This window comes from Spermophilus citellus (genome assembly GCF_964194105.1).
Source record: "Spermophilus citellus genome assembly, chromosome: 9".
NCBI classification, from domain to species: domain Eukaryota; kingdom Metazoa; phylum Chordata; class Mammalia; order Rodentia; family Sciuridae; genus Spermophilus; species Spermophilus citellus.
This window is the reverse complement of record NC_138191.1, coordinates 90,402,877-90,419,864: the sequence shown is the minus strand read 5'-3', so window position 1 is coordinate 90,419,864 and position 16,988 is coordinate 90,402,877. Positions and strand designations below refer to the sequence as shown.

Below are 16,988 nucleotides of genomic sequence, written 5' to 3'. Positions count from 1 at the left end.
GTTATGTACCCTGGGAAGATTTATTTACCCTCTCAGTTTCTTTTCTTCTCAATCTTTTATCAAATTCTTTGTGTGTTCTCAGAAGCTGTTAAATAAAAGGGACCACAGAGAATTTTTTTATATGCTAAAATTATTCTAAAGGCTAAAAAGTATTACAATAGGGTGACGTTGTTTAGCCCGTCTACTTGAAGCAAGAAGCCGAGCAAATGGAAATGTGATCTGTTTAAGAAGGCATTTATTTCTTAGAGGAGAAAAAAAAATGTTTGATGTACCTTCTAGACTGACATTATTCATTGCATTTGTATTTTAAGCATAATTAGAAAATATTTTGGAAGTAACCAAGTAACTCTAGTGACATTTCTTCTCTGCTTGAGCCAAGGGATAAAAAGAGATAAATATTATCTGGAATGCAGGCTCCATTGAATCATTGAAGCCCCTATCATTGTAAAAGCATTGAATTTAGGATCTGGGAGGAGAAGCTCCTTATTTAGGAAGGGCTTTTGGTAGGTCTTCCTTAAAAATCATGAAGGAAATGCCCAGCTGATCAACTTGAGAAGGATTGTGGGAACCTGCCTCCGTCTGGCTACCATGCCCATAATGCTGTGGCTGAGTGCTGTGTCTGCTTTGGGGGACAGAGAGCAGTGGAATACCATTATACCATTATACTCAATTCTAATCTGTGATGCCCTTAGGAACTGTGTGCTATAACAGAGACAGCAACATTTGGTCAATGAGAAAGGGGGCAGATTTTCTATGAACCCCCTTATGAGTTCTGAGGGGCTGATGCAGAATAATTTCAAGGGTTTCCTGTAGGAGCTTTGTCACTGAGCCCAGAGAGAGGAATTGGTGTGATTATTCCTAACTTAGAATAAATGCTAGGGAAGAATCCATAGAGCTCCAAGGACTTCCACCTCCAGGGGAGAAAAGCAGTAATTTATAGATCTCTCTAGAAATTATGGTTGGGTTCTTTCCCCTCTCAACCCAGTCTTCCTTAGTCATGTGACCGGAATTCAATTATCAGTGCCATAAATAATCTTGTGAATGGGAGCAGTGTGTTTGGCAGTGAATTTCTGCCTCCTAAGGAGAAAGGAACCTTTAGAAGTTATTAGAATTAATGCTATACTAGCTGTGATTCTGATGGCAAATGATCATCAGAGCACAGGACTGCATCATCCCCAGAGAAAGTGAGTCTTAGATAAGTCAGATGCCTGCTGGTTATGGATGGCATGGAGATTGGGAATATATATTTTTTAAATACATATTTAAAGCAGACCATATTTGGAGTTTTATTTATAATTGGTTTTAGGATAAAGGCAGCCTGTTGATGCACAGCACAGCTGATCTTCTGGGTCCATTAGCATCCTTGAAATATTTAGCAAGAAGCTGACTTCAGCCTGTGAGCTCTTCCAACCACTGTTGGAGACAAGGCAGTCCATGCTGGATGATTCTTGTCATAACACCAGCAGGCAACCCCTTTGTTTTTCCACCTTGCCCCATGCCTGGTGTTCTAGACTAGGGAAGGTCAGCTTTTTATAGACAGAGGTTGTATGCCTTTGAAAATAGCCATTCCCCCACCTGTCCTCAGCTAGTAACAATTTATGTCCTGAAGATAGCAGAGAGTGCTGATTTAATTCATTTTACAACCAGTGTCCTTTCATGGGAGAGAGCAGCCTGGTAAAATTGTTTCGAGAATTAGAACATTTTTCTTGGTTATTTATAACATAACTTGACCATCCAGCTACTCAGGGCTTCCTTCAATTGAGAAAGTCTATTGAATCCAAAAATAATAATCCTTTATATTTGTACAGTATTTGCAGTTTTATAAGGAACCCTTCACATTCCATTTTCTCCTTTAGTTTTTCTGACAACTCCATGAGGTAGAGAGGGCAAGAATTGTCACCTCCAAATTACAGATGAGGGACTTGAATCCCAAGCGCTTATAAAGCCTGTCCACACTTTCATACCCGCTAATTGCCTGGGACGTAAGCTCCCTCGATATTAGGCTGGCCCCAAAGCTGGTGCTCTTTCCACTGTGCATTTTGGTACCTCTCAAAAGTTCACTTATCATCTAGGAAAGAAAAAATGGTGGCCTCTTGGTAGGAAACTTGAAAGTCTGCTAGGTGAGACGTCCAAGAATTGTATTGGCTAATACGTTAAAATAAGCAAGGACCCAGGAAGTCAATGCCCTGGCATGCTGCCCTGGTTCATTCACTGTGTGACTGTGGGCAAGTCACTTAACTTCTTCATACTTCAGATTTCTCTTAATTTCTCCTGTACTCTCCAGTCTGATTTGTCATCTCCCAGATGTATGGTGAAGACGATAGAGCAGTAATTTATCTGAGTTCTTTGGAAGATGCATATTCTGTAAATGAAGGGTGGTATCAATATTGATGTTCTTGGTATTTGCATTTGAGTGAAAAAGTAGTCATTCTCCATTTATAGGGACCTCAAATCTACCCTAAAGGGAAGAGTAAGGGGTAATTGTATTTGCTGTCAATCAGTTCCTTACTCTTCCTTATTCCCATTGGTTTGCTTTCCTTCGCCCCTCTATTCAGGGCTGTAAAGATGTCTGACGGTGGGGTGTGCCATGGGGGAATGTCAGGTTTATAGTTAGCCCAGCTCTGCCGGTTTCCAGCAATGTCACTTTGCACAGGAGGCACCTTCTGTCAGCCTCAGTTTCTGTTCTGTACAGCTGGGATGAGGGTCATACCTAAGTTCAGTGAGGTAATGGATGTAAAGTCCTCAGTATAGTGATTGGTACTCAGTCAGCTCTCAACAAATACTGTTCTGTGAATAGAGAAACGATGAGGGTCGCGCTGATGAGAGAAGTGGATGGTTTTGGGATGCTGTCGTTTTCTGGACTTGAAGCATTGTTACATTATCTTTCTGCTTTGATTTTTTTCCTCACATCTTTTTCTTCCTCAGACGTGGGGTCTCTTGAAGAGATGACTTGAGAAGTGAGGGCGTTAGGCAGGTGGAGAGGTCCCTGGCTCTCTGTGGACATAGAAGCCCTGCCCTGGGTCTGTTCCCAGCCTTCCTCAATTTTGAAACACATGCACTCTCAGCAGGCCAGGCTAGGTGGCAAAGCTGTTGTGGAGGCTTTTCCCAGGCAGCACTACCTGCCCTGAAAGCTATATGCATGCCTACACCCATTTCACGTAGCAGATGGTTTCTTTTGCTCTCCATGTGGTCTAAAAATGAAATGGACTTTTAATGGAATGGGTTGGGGAATTCCACACGCAATTATGAATCCAGTGCAAAGGGCAGAGATATGGCATGCATCTTTTAGAAGAATTTGTTACTCCTGGTTACACCTGGCATTGGGGCGAGTTGGTAAGCAGGAGGAAGTGCGTAAATGAAGCTGCTATCGTAGGGTCCAAAACTAGTGAGTAGCCAGGACCTGCTTTTGCTCTGAAAACTGAGAAAGAGAAAAGGAGCCTGTTTCCTGTCTTTGATTCCACATGATGATGTGGAAAGACAGATTGTTTGGGCTCCTTTTGATATACCTGGAATACCACCCCGTGCCAGGCACTGAGGTAGGTGCCTGGGGTAGAAGGATGAGAAGATAGTCGTCTTGTCTTACTAGCCTGAGACACATCCAGTGAAACTAGAGTCAGACTTTGAATTGTAAATGTGGGTTTTTTGGGGTGAACTTTCTGTGGGACCCAATAGGACCTGACTTGTTCTTTTGAGAGCATCCTGGTGTGCAGTGAGGAGCACCCTTTGTAGCAAGAACATGTTTAAATCCTGGTACTCTTGGTAGTGTGACCTCCTCTCCGATGCCATTGTAAAGAGTTTCAAACAGATATCTTAAAACATGGCATATGAAAACTCAGCCATCAAAACATTATTCATAGTTGACTTTTAAACTAAGCTTTTCTGTGCGGATGTTTATTATGATTTTGAGATTATGAGATATGTATAAACTACAAATGGGAAAAATTATTATTGATTGTCGTGGTTGTTTTCTACCGTTATAATTGTCAGGGAAGAGTACTAAGGTGGTATTTAGTCATGATTTTTCTAAATCTTTGTGATGCCTTATCCCTCCCTTTTTTCCCCCAAAAAGATGGTATTTAAAAATGGACCCACCTCAGAGGAATCCTGAGGCTGGTTGGCCAGGATTTCTGCAGAGGATTCTTCCTTTTACTTATTATCATGTGTCATCTCATGACTGCCTTCTGCAGGTGCTTCAGTCTCCTCCATGGTGACAGCGGCATATCCACTCATTTCCTCACTTGTTTATTTGATAAGTTTTTGACACCTACTGTGTGCCACCCACACACCTGCTATCAAGGAGCTCCTAGTCCAGTAGAGAGAGGGGAGTGAAAAATCACAAGGCTTGGTTTGCAGTAGAATTAAATACAAAGTGTTTAGGACTAACTTTGTGAACAAGGTTATGTCAGAGGGTCAGAGGATGAGAATCGAGAAGCAAAGTGTTGGCCAGGGAAGGAGATGGAAAGTGCTTGTTGGGAAGAACGGGGTGCATTCCAGCAGTTGTGTTCCTTCAGCATGGGGCTGAGGAGGGCAGCCAGAGTCTGCCTAGGAGCCTGCATCCAGCCACTGTGTCACTGTGGGGAGTAGTTTCCTGGCTGCTGGCCAAGGGCTACTAGAAGGGTCATTTTCCTAGGTGCTAATTTTTTTCCTTTTTTTAAATTTTGACATTTTTGTTTTTCCAAATGTTATCATTTTAAATTGGACCATAAACTTTGTAGGATGGCGGGGGTGGGGGGCAGGTATGAATCACAGAATGGTGAAGGCCTTTGAAATCACCTTATAAAACAGTTCTACCAGGCTCCTCCTTCTATCTCAGTAGGTACTTTATAGGATAGATATAAAATCTGTTTTGATTTTGGAATACCAGAAGATAAAACATTTGGCTGAGTGGATTTTCTCCCTTCTAAAGTTTTTTTTTTAAATATAATATGTGTTGATATTAAAAACTATTTCTTATTATAAATGGGAAATTTTTAATAATAGAAAATCTGGAAAAAGACACAAAATACATAGATGAATAATAAAATTAACCCTGATGTTACTATTCAAAGTCTACTATAAAATTATAAGTATATATTCTTTCTTTTCACAATTTTTTCTTTTTTTTTCACTAACGTGCACATTTTTAACACAAGCAGAATCATATTTGCAGTAGACCGATTTTTGGAGAAAAATCTATTCAAAAGATAGTTGTTTTATTTTGTTTCTTTGCTTTATAGTCATTCTTTGCTTGGCAAAAACAAACCCTTTGAATTCTCTATAGGGAACTCTGGCAATTACTGGGAATACTCAAAACAGGAAAGTAGAAGTGACTATTTCTCCCCATCCCATATTTAGCTCTCTGCACTTATGAAAAAGAAGCCTATCAGGAATTAGTTCAATAATAGCTTTAAGTGTAAGTCATTGGGTAGTTATTCTCTCCTACACCTTCTATATACATTGTAAACAGTATTTAGTGAATTCATGATGACTGTTATAATAATTCCTACTTAAAAAATTAGTTGCGTAACACTTTGCTATTTACCAATTGATGTTTTGTATATTATCTTGTTAATTCTTACAACCATTGTTATCAGTGCTCTAAAGATAAAGTAGCTGAACATGATGAATCAACCCCATGGTGTGCTTAGATCCTAGGTGGGTTCTTAATCATAAAGAAGGCTGGGCGATATTTTGCTTAGTGTTTATAGTTTTCTATCCTGTGTTGTATTTTGTGTATGTGTGTGTGTTTTGGAATACCATGTTGTAGGTGAGTCTCTCCTGATTTTCAGCTAGTCAGATTCCCCTTCCATGATCTCCCTCCTCAACTTTGAGCCATCCTGAATAAAGAGGAGCTTTGATAAACCATCCCTATCATTGGTTCTGTAAGACCTTGACATTTGCAAACTTTATTTTTTGTCTTTTGTCCCATGCAGTAGCCACACTTGCAAATCAACCTTGGGAAGTTAGCATTCTTAATGAAGATCTATAGGAGACTTTATCCTTAGATAGTAAATCAGCTCCTTCAAGACACAATTCATCTCTTCCTTCCAGCGCATGAATCGGTATATGGCACCTTACAAGAGCTCATTTATCTTACGTGGGTCCGTGGTTATTTCCTCTGCCCACTTCCCCTAGATCACCAGAGATCAGACAGAAGTGCAGTGGATGATGGCTTTGTGCTTTGAAGTTGCCAAGGTCAGCTGAGGTGCCAGCAGCCATGACTGAGGTCGGGGGGCAGTGCTGAGTGTCACCCATAACTTTTGGGGTGATACCACTGTGCAAGCAAAGGAGAGGAGTGTTAAAGCCTTTGAATTGCACTTGATTAACTAAAGGTGGCTTGAGAATAAACAAAACAACACAACAGAGTTACCTGAGAATTTTTTTCCTCCTTGCCATTTGATGAATCACTGGCATCCTTTGGGCCTCATAGTTAACTTCTATATTATGATGATGATGAACTTTTGTTAAGCATTTGGGCTATATGCTAGATTCTGTAAAAACACCCTATTTTTTCCCCACAATCCTATCATGATATAGCAGCCATTATTTTCCATTCATGTAGGAGGAACTGCTTATCCCTGAGGTTAAGAAACTTGCTGAAGAACCCATAACTGAAGGGCAGAATCAGGATTTGAAGCCAGGTATCTTTAGCATTTGCCTTTGGGACCACGGTAGGGCTGCTGCTTTGTGGGAATCATCCATGGTTTAGAAGGACAATGCAAACCATGTACATGACTTCCTGGTAACAAATTGATTGAGGTGGAACACTGGTATGAGGTTACAGTTAGCAGTGACCCCCGAAGCCAGGCTCTCACTGCTAATAGGGATAATCCTTGCTTTTATACTTTGGGTTTTCTGACAGACTCTGAGATGGATGTTTAGGTGCAAGTAGTTCATTTGGGAGATAATCCCAGGATATGTAGTGAGAGTAAGCCTCTAAGTGTAGTGAGCAGGTTATCACTGAGAGCAACTGGGGTGCAGTCTCTCTGGGTATCCCCCAAGGGTCAGCACAATGTACTTGTGATGATTTTGCTGAGAGGCAGTTCTTTCCCTCCTTGGTTGAGAGTGGCTTTTAAGTGTGATTGCTCTCCTGCACTGCTGCCCCACAGACAGAGGGACAGAGAAGGCCTGGAGGCAGACAGACTCAAGTGTTTATGCCTGAGAGTGGAAAGCAGGTGTGTCCCAGCTGCACTGACCTCCAGGGCTTAGTGAGTAGTTTGTGGGAAGGCCATTGATAGTTTCTGCCAGAAAGGCAGCACCCACGCTGGTAAAGATGCATCTGGGCTGGGGATTCAGGTATAGGGTGTTGACAGCTTTGTTAAATAAGCAAAGCACCAGGGAGACAGTGAAACTAAGATTATTCTCAGAGGAGGAAGACAAGATTTATAATCAATTTGGGGCTCTGGTCCTCTTTCTGCCCCAGATTAGCTGTGTTAGGCAAATCCCTTAATTTTTTCCAAGTCTCAGTTTTCTTGTTTTTTTTTTTTTTTTTTTAGAGAGAGAGAGAATTTTTTAATATCTATTTATTTATTTTTTTAGTTTTCGGCGGACACAACATCTTTATTTGTATGTGGTGCTGAGGATCGAACCCAGCGCCACACACGCATCCAGGCGAGTGTGCTACCACTTGAGCCACATCCCCAGCCCTCAGTTTTCTTATCTGTAAAGCTGGTATAGCTGCCTCGCAGGGTTCAAATGCAGCATCCTTCATAAAAGCTTTGGTCAGGTAGGAAGCAATGTGCAGTCCTCGTGTTGCTCACATTGGGCCCCCTGTTTTGGATCTGCTGGAGTGCTAGGTGCTGGTAGAATTTTGAGGGCATCGCTTTGCTTTAGGAGAAGCATCTGAAGAGTGTTATCTTGACAGCTCAGAAAGCCTATTCTCAAGTATTCTGACACTTTGGAAGTCAAGGGTAAGAGAATTCAAACCCAGTGGAGGCTCTTCCTGGCTTGGTTTCTGGCCCAGAGAGAGCTGGTAACTTCCATCTGGCACCAGGGTGAGAGTGAATCTCCTGTTCCTCCCTCTTGAGAGCGCAGAGATTTTTTTCTGGTGAAAGCTGATTTGGATTTATATCCAATAGACCAAGCACTGGCCCTCTTAAAGGTCCTTTGGCCTTTAGAATGAGGCTAGAGAGATTTTCAGCTCTATCACTCTGAGTTAATTTTCTAACCAAAGGTCTACTCTTTTCATAGGTGGCTGATAGCACCTGAATCAGGATTCTTTACACATAATGTGAATTTGGGCCTCAGGGATTGTAGAAATAGAGAGGGCATGTTGGTATCCTTTCTTTAGGACTTGCATACCTCCTAGGTGTCACACAGCAAGCAGCCAGTACTTGACTGTGTCCCTGGCCATCCAGGGTAATGCAGGGTCTTCTGTTCCTTCACCCTACCCACCCCAGTTAGCCCCTGGCTTGAACTCCATCACTCAAGAGGGGACATTAAAAATACCCACACCTCTGACTCATGCTTTGATTTTGCGGCCTGAGGAGGCAAAGACGCCGTGAGGAGCTTTTAGGGGCCATCACCATGGAGCCTCTTTATTGCCTAGCAAAAGCCTTAAACGATAATGGGAAACCTCACTATTGATTGGCTGACTCTTAATTCTTCCTCTTTGGGTTTTGAAGTAGAAGTGATGGTCCAGAATATTTATATTACTCATTGGATATATTAAATTAAACATAGGAAAGTCCTACAGCCATTTAAGATGCGGTTGCAGCACTAGTGAGTAGGACTTTATTACCAAAAGAAACAGCAGCAGCTTTTAGTTGTGGCTTAGCTGGAAAGTACATTGATGATAAGAACGCTCAGCAGAGGTCTTGGGACTCTCAAAAGGGGCTCAGAGTGTGCTTTCTTTTAGAGAAGTGCTTCAGGCCCATCCTTTATAAAGCACCCAGGTACATGGTGTGCTGGGAGTATGGTAACAAAGATTTAACTTCTCCAGTGGCTGATGATAAGCCCCATTGGCCCTTGGCAGGAGCTGTTATTGGGCTATTAAAGGACCAGTGCTTGAGTTCTGGGGCTGCAAATCTAACTCTGTAAGATGTCTGCTCACCATAAGACGCCAAACTACGACCACACTGTAATATAGGTTTAAAATCTGTTTGTCACTTTCATCTTAAAACTCATTGGAAGTTAGCATGAATGAGAGGGTTGGCTGATTCTCTTCCATAGCTAGGCTGTCATTCATTAAGGGATATGATTTTTATTATTAAATAAGTCACTGCTTAGGGTTTTGACAGATTTTGACCTGGGGGGGGGGCCAGGACCTGAGGCAGTGAAATAGTTAATACCACTGCCTCCCTTACAGGTTTCCCCAGATATGCTTACTGGCTGTACAATGGGTAATTGTCAGCTCTTGTTGTGCAGATGCTGTTGCAGATGGAGTCCTGTACCTGCATGCATAGCAAATGAATTAGACTGGCAATCCCCTTTATAAAGCATAAATATGTAATTTGTTCAGCTGTTGTAATTAAATATGTATGTGTGAAACAGCCACCATTCAGGTCATTAATGATGCGCCATGCCAAATTAGAGCTTACAGACAGTAATGTACATTGTGGTGCAATGAGGGAATTGCAAATAACATAGCTAAGCCTTTCCTAGTAAAGGGATGCATTCAGCAGCTTTAAAAGGAATATTTACATTTGTATCATATTTTTATTTAGAAGATACATTTTTGTTCAATGTGAAAGTCTGTAAGATAGAATTACTTTCATCACTAGTTTAGTTTTATTATTGTTTTAACATTTTATTATACAAATTCCAGACTTTATTAAACATGCTGCCTGTGATATGTCTTAAGTATCTACTTACATATAAAACAGCAGTTATCCCATTTTTTTAAAAAAAACATGATTGTGATAGAATTGATGTATCATACCACCTTGGAATGTCTTGATTATTTCATTGCATTGAAAAAAAACCTCATAATATTTCAACTCTATTCCCCACTGATAGATAAAGGAATTCCTCTGGTAGTAAACAGTATTTTTATTTCCATAGAAATTGGGCTGAGAAAAATGCAGTTATCAAAATATAAACAAATAAAAGTGGTAAATTTGCCTCTTGTGCTTTAATTCCCAATGAATTACTTGCGAATCCAAGGAATTTCTTAACAAAGTGTCATCCATGGGTCAGATTGGTTGTTTTTTTAAATTTTAAGACTTAAGAGTTTGTAAAGCTAGTGCATTTGGGAACGTATTGCTCTGTCCTTTTTCTCCTTGGTTTCAGGTTACAGCCTTTGAAAGTACTTGAAATTTAAATATATTAAAACTATTTTTACTTTAAATTATTTCTGCATTTGTATTTTGGTTGCCTATAGACAATCTATTTTTAACACACATGTTGTTTTGACGGTTCATACTGAGACTACAAGAGCTAACCATCTTGACCTTTCTGTTCACCAGGGCAGCAGGAGGAAGCGCCTCAGAGTTAATTCTGTCTTGTTCACAGCTGGGAACAGAACATTCCTCTGTGATCCCCCCCCCCCCCCCCCCCTGCTCCCTGCTCATGATTTGCTGTGATCTCTTGGAAGCTGGACTTCATACTATAAGTCCTGGGCTTCTGATGTCAAACACAAATCAAACTGAGTGGCGCATTTGGTTAAGAATCAGACAAAATCAATGTAGTTGTCGAAAGTTTCACAAGCAATTGAAAATAGGATTATTTGATACATGATTTTAGTTTCTCAACAAATGCAAATTTAGAAATTTCCTTAAGCCTAGGAATAATCAAGATTCAGGATCTTGAGGAATTTTCAAAGTTAGAAACTCTAAATTGTGTACGGATGTAAAATCTTTATTTTCCACAAACAACAAATGTTTCAATTAAGCAAATGCGTATTTTATTTGGAACAGATGAAAACATAACAGCTTGGCTTGCTTTACCTAAATTATCGTTCCATAATATTAAAAAAAAAAGTTACTTAAAAGGAATTCTTATCTTCATTCCTTGATTTTTCTGTCTTATTTTCTGTGTGACTTTCCAGTTCACCTACACAGACTCATTTCATTTGCAGCATTAAGGAAAGGTTCGATTTGTGCATTACTGTTTATGAAGATAGAAATGTTTTATGGATGACAATGATTAAAAATATTATGACTTATCTTGATTGTATTCAAACTCTTCCCTGAATACTGAAAACCATGAAAAGGCTTTGCCCTGTCAGCTGTATGCTTAGCATTAACTATGAAGTCATAACTTTTCTGAAAAGGTTTTCTTCCAGGATCTTTTTTTTCATTCAGTTCCTTTATCCCAGTAAGAGATCTTAATCTTTTGATGGCCAGTTTTTCTTATTTCAGAATTATAGAACTGGTAAAATGGCACACTGCAGAGTTTAGTGATGAGGACAGAAATTGAAGGATGCCTGAATTTATTTTAAATATCTTCTTGTAGCCCCTTACCAAAAGGTTTCTCTTAATTTCCTTTCTTTCAAGATTTTCCCAAAGTGCTTCAATTTGTCCAATAATCAGTGAAGAATTTAAGTGCAGAATACTCAGGGATGGGAATGGGGAGATGTGTAAAGGGTCCTGCACCTGAGAAGTGGGCCTCTCAGGTCACAGGCCGTACCTTGGGAGTCTCGAGGAGCAAACACTTGTTTTGCAGTAGTGGTAACAGTTGTGCTGCCTGGTTTGGGCTCATTCCTGCCCCTTGCTCTGGAGGAACACTTGTGAAGCCATCAGTAGGTCTTCTGGCCTTGTGTTAACTGTGGCCAGGCTGTGCATTAAAGAACATGGTCATTACTAACAGGGTAGGAGCACCCGGGTGGCCAGTGGCTGGTGGCCAGGTGCTTTATGATAACACCACAGCCAGGCCAGGCCAATCAGATACGACCTTCTGCTGGCAGTTGCTCCTTTGGCCACCACTGCAGTAAACACTTTCCCTTGGATGTTGGTTTTCTGTTGTGTCTGGCAGCCACACAGGGCTGCTTGAACTTTAGCCAGAGGCAAATATTTATACATCAGAGTGTGCAGTGTTCAACTGGTCAGGCCTGGGAGGGAGAGGGGGACCTCCGTGCCTTTTCGCCCAGGAGGATGCGTCTGTTTTCCCCCTTCCTTCCCACCGACCGGCGAGGTGGGGCCACTCCAGAGGTCATCTGAGCGCCGGCTGCGTGCTGCTTCCCAGAGCGTGTGCACGTGCAGCCCGGGGAGCTGCGTCCCGAGGCGGGCCGCCCTCCTCCGACGTTCCTGCCTGCTCCTTTAATTCCTCTTGGAAAGTTTACAGTTAATATTTTCCCTGGAACACTGTCAAGCTTTTGACAGAGCCTGAGTGTATGCCGAACTGTGAAATTGAGCCGGAGAAGCAAGTCGTGAGAAATCTGTTTCTACTCAAACCCGCAAGGTTTATGAAAACACAAACACAAACAAAAACAACAAAACCACCATCAACAAAAAGCTGGCGGGGACGGAGGCCGAGAGAGGCCGCCCCGTGGTCTCCGGCCGCCATTTTAAGCAGCCGGCGAAGGGCGACGTGCCGCTCCTTACATGGCGGCTGAGCTCCGGGCCGCAGCCAATCAGGCCGCCGGGCTGGGCCACGTGATGCGCCACGAGGGCACGCACGGCCATTTCCTCGCCTCCAGAGCCTTGCCACCTCGAGTGCTTTACCTTGTTTTGCATGCCAAATGTTCCTGCAGAATGTGTCTAGCAGACTGGCATTTGTCCATAAAGTTATTTTAGTAGGTAAAAAGTCTCTGAGCACTTGAGCTTTGTGCATTCTTTATGTAAAATGGATTTCCCTTCTTGGCCAGAGGCCAAGGGTACAGCACACTCGCTGGGTGAGAAGAGAGCTGCTCTGCTGAGAAACTGGTGGACCGACACACTCTAATTTTTTGGCTTCTGACCAAACAAGCTAGATGGATGCCAAAATTCAACAAAATAACACATTATTGTGTGATAGGAGCCGTGCTCCAAGAGAGCAGGAACTCACAGGAACTTCATACTGGCCTCTTTGACAAACGCATTGTCACTTTCGAGAGCTTTCTTAGGGAAACGAGAGGAAAATGGCAAAATGCAACCTAGAGGGTAAGGTATAATTTGCACTGAAACCCAGAGGAAGTAGCTGAAGGAAAACGGAGGAGTTTAAAAATTACTTTTATGAACTTTTCCCAGACAGAGCACCCTGTTCTTTGACTTGACTTCACTTGCATTCTTTTAACCCTGCAGGCTCCATCTATGTGTCGTTATGAAAAACAATGTGACATTTAACCACCAAGAAAAGATTTTAAAATCTAAGGAGAGTTGCAAATTCCACATGTGGGAATTTTAGCAGACTTGTTCGGAGCAACAGAAAACTTTTGTCAACTTACCTGTTTTATTGTGCCTTTGTCCTGTGACGTCTGACTTTGACTAAAGTCTGCTGTTAATTTTTGTGTATGACATTAGCAAGTCATGGATGTCCTCTATACCACATCTGTGCAATGAGGTCATTACAGAAGAGATCTAAGATTCCTCTAGGCTCTAAAGACGTTAGAAATTGAACTTGAATAAACAACCGGAATAAGTATAAAACACATCTCCATTTTGTGTGTGTGTGTGTGTGTGTGTGAAATTTTTCAACCAAAAGGAAAAAAAATGGACTACCACTAGTTCTAGCTACTATTATCTTTACTCAAACTGCTTCTGTAATCCTGCATATTCCCTTTTCTTCCTCCATTGCTCCTTTACATAGCATCTGGGGTAGCATTTCCAAGAACTAAAGTGGTTTATATTTCCCCTCTGCTTAAAAACATGCAGTGGCTTCCATGCATGCATCCAACCCTGTTGTCATGGCCCACAAAGACACTGTATGATCTGGCTTCTGCACTCACTTGTCCAGCCTCACTTTATTCCGCAGACTCCTTGGATGCTCCCAGCCATACTGGTCTCCTTTGGATTTTTGGAACCTGCCAAATAATGATATCCTGTTATTTGCTTAGAATGCATTTTTCCTGGTTCCCTGCTGTGGATGGCATACTCTTTCAGTTCTCAATTCAAATGATCTCTTTCCAGAGGAGTACTCTAAAGATTGGCCCTCCTGTTGTATTTTCAATAGTTCTTATAACAATCTGAAAGACTCTTGTTGATTCATTTGATTATTCATTTTTATTTATTTATTACTATTTTCCATTCTATCTCTACCCTAATAAGCACAGGGAGTCATATTTAACTACTATCTTTTGTACTTTTTGTATGGTACCTAATTGCTTTGGGAATGGAATGTTGGGCAAATGGGAGTACTCTAAAATACATCATTTACCTTAAGTTTCAGTGAGGAATCCTATAACTTATCACCAATACTCAGGAGACTTCTAAAAGACCTTCTTCAGCTAATGCTTTCAGTTTTCCGTTGAGAGAGCACATCGGTGCAGAGGGTGGAGCTATGGAGGACAGTCTCCTGTACTTGAGTCTGCCATTAACCAGCCTCACCAACTGCAGCAGGCCCTCCTACCACTCTACAGGTCTGTCTTCTCACTTTTAGAGTCTAGGATGTATGAATAGTGCCTACATCGTATGTTTACTGGAAAGATTAATCTATTAATATAGATCCATTAAGTCCCGTGGTTTTGCTTCTGTCATATTTCAGTGAAATTGACACAGTGTACATTAAAATGGATTGGACTTTATAATCTAGAGCTTATATGTAATATTTTTTTATATATTATTACTCTTAAGTTTTTACAGGTAGGTGTTCTACATCTGGGATGATGGAATAAAATGGGTTAAATATAATTTAATATTGTAAAGCTTTTATCACACCAATATTAACTATTACTATTTTTGCTGCCATTACGGTTCATTCCTACCATGTCAGGCCCAGTATGAGGCAGTGGGTAGACAACTGATTTAAGTTGCAAATCATTCAGCAATGGAAGGCACATGTTAACAGGTGCATTACCTACTAGTCATTTGTGACAAGAACTTTATTAGTGTGTGAATAGAACATTTAAAATCAGAGAAGCAGGAGGAACAGCCTCTCCTAACAGACAATGAAGACACCTTAGAGAAAGTAGGATTTGAGTCAGATTAAAGTTTCCTTTTAGGTAAAACCTCTTCCTTAGAAATAGTAAAAAGACAATCGCAGCTAGTAACTCTGTAATTCTTTTACTAATGCATCAGACCCTGAGTGTTTTGCACATACTTGCTCATTTAATTCTTGCAACAACCCTCTGAGGCAGTGCCATTATCACTTCCATTTTATAGAGAAGGAAACTGAGCCACAGAGAGGTTAAGTAGTGTGTCCAAGGTCACACAGTTGTTAAATGTCAGTGCTCGGATCTCATCCATTCTTGCTGTTGGAACATATGTGTTGTCCTTGCCAAGTCACCGTGGCTGACCGTAGTGGTACAGTTTGCTTTCAGAATATCTGGCAGCCCTAGAAAGATTCTGTAAAGAGTGGCTTCATCCTAGTAAGTCTGCTTGCTTTATTGGTAGCATGTCACCTGTCATAAAACTTTTATAAGGTGGTGATCAGAATTAAGTGAGATACTTCAGGTAAAGTGCTTGACATATGGTAAGCATTTAACGACGGTGTGCCACAACTACTACCACCACCATTGTTATCATTATGCCATGTTGAAATGGGATCTGTGATCCTTGTGACCTGGCTGAGTCCCTTTCGGTGTTAGCATCCATACGGAGATATCCGCCTCCAAGGACAGAAGTTTCCAGAGTTGAAATGGTGTGCTGCCCAGGTTGCTAGCAGCGACCTTGGCTGCCTGCCTCTCTGACTGCTGAAACTGCCTTAGTAATTTAAAAATTACCCTTCCCATTTTATATTTCAACTCAGAAATCAATGCATCTGTGAGTCAGTTTGTTTTCCTGGGGAAGTGTGAGGAGCTGTGGTGGTAGCATGGAGATGCACTTCTTTAGACTCAGTATTGCCACCCACTCACTCAGCGGTGTCAGAGAACAGTCTCGGGAAGATCTGTTCCTTTCCTCCACATATTCAGTGCCACAGACTGGCCGGTCCTCTGTGCCTGCTTATCTACAACAGTAGAGAGGTACTGATTGCCATGATTTGCCTCTGAGTCTTATTCCTGTGTGTGAGATTTTTAAAAAGCATTTAATGCCTTCCCTGCCTGGAAGATTTCATAATTATTTAGATATTCCTGTTTCAAATGTCCTGTGCTTGCTGAAAACCAGGGTTGAAGGACTGGGGTGATAGAGTGCTTGTCTGGTGTTCATGAAATCCCTGATTTGATCCCGGGCACCCTTTCACCCCAAATGGTAAAAAGTACATTATTATTGAGCCAGGAGATAGTTCAGTGGTATAGCACTTGCCTAATGTTTGAGGCTCTGGGTTCCATCCCCAGTACCTTAAATAAATAAATAAAATAAACATGGCTGACTCTTTTCGGCCCAGTGTCCTTGTCTCTGGTTGAGGTGGATCTGAGTGGGAGTGGACTGTGCCTGTTCTCTCTGTGGGATCAGGAAGAGGACCCCTGCTTGGGGAGGCGGAGCACCTTTCTTATTTTCCTTCCTGGTGGAGGTGGAGTCTGTGTTCCCAGAGATGGTGGGTCTGGTTTGGCCAGTTGGTGACCTGAAACATAGTTAGCTTATCCTTGAACTTTTTTTCATGACCATCTTTAGATTTCAGAGGAGGAAAAACACAGTCCCCAAAAGCACCCAGAGTTACAAGGTATAAATAGCCCTGCCGAGCTGAACAAAAGCGTCTATTGTGTGGTGTACTGCAGAGCAAGATATATACTGGGAACTAAGAACAAGATACTAGAGATTTCTTTTCTTCTTTTCTTTTCTTTCTTTTTTATTTTGGCTTGAAAAAAAATTTTTGTTTTTCCCCTGTGAGTTGATACATTCACTCTTGAATCGTAAGGCAGAATCACCTGTTAATCTGGGTTCAAATCCTCACCCTGCTCTCAGTTGCTGTTTGACATCAGGCACATTATTGAACTCTGTGCTATGATCATTGTCGTCATCATCTTCACGTAGGTGAATTCTGTAAATTAATAAAGGGCATTGTGGTAGAAATCTATTCTTCTGTAGTAGTAATCAACTATGCAATATATCTGAAAA

At 41.4% G+C, this 16,988-nt stretch overlaps 1 protein-coding gene and 1 long non-coding RNA gene across 4 annotated transcripts in view; one reads left to right on the top strand and one right to left on the bottom strand.

Annotated features, from left to right (window-relative positions):
* NFIA (nuclear factor I A) overlaps positions 1-16,988 on the top strand; it is a 356,321-nt gene that overhangs the window by 80,737 nt on the left and 258,596 nt on the right. The gene's annotated exons all lie outside the window — the stretch shown is intronic.
* Positions 54-16,911, bottom strand: LOC308655925. Its single transcript, XR_014023541.1, has 3 exons — positions 16,799-16,911; positions 4,093-13,858; positions 54-3,191 (listed from the first exon to the last, which is right to left on the bottom strand). It is a non-coding gene; the product is annotated as an uncharacterized lncRNA (long non-coding RNA).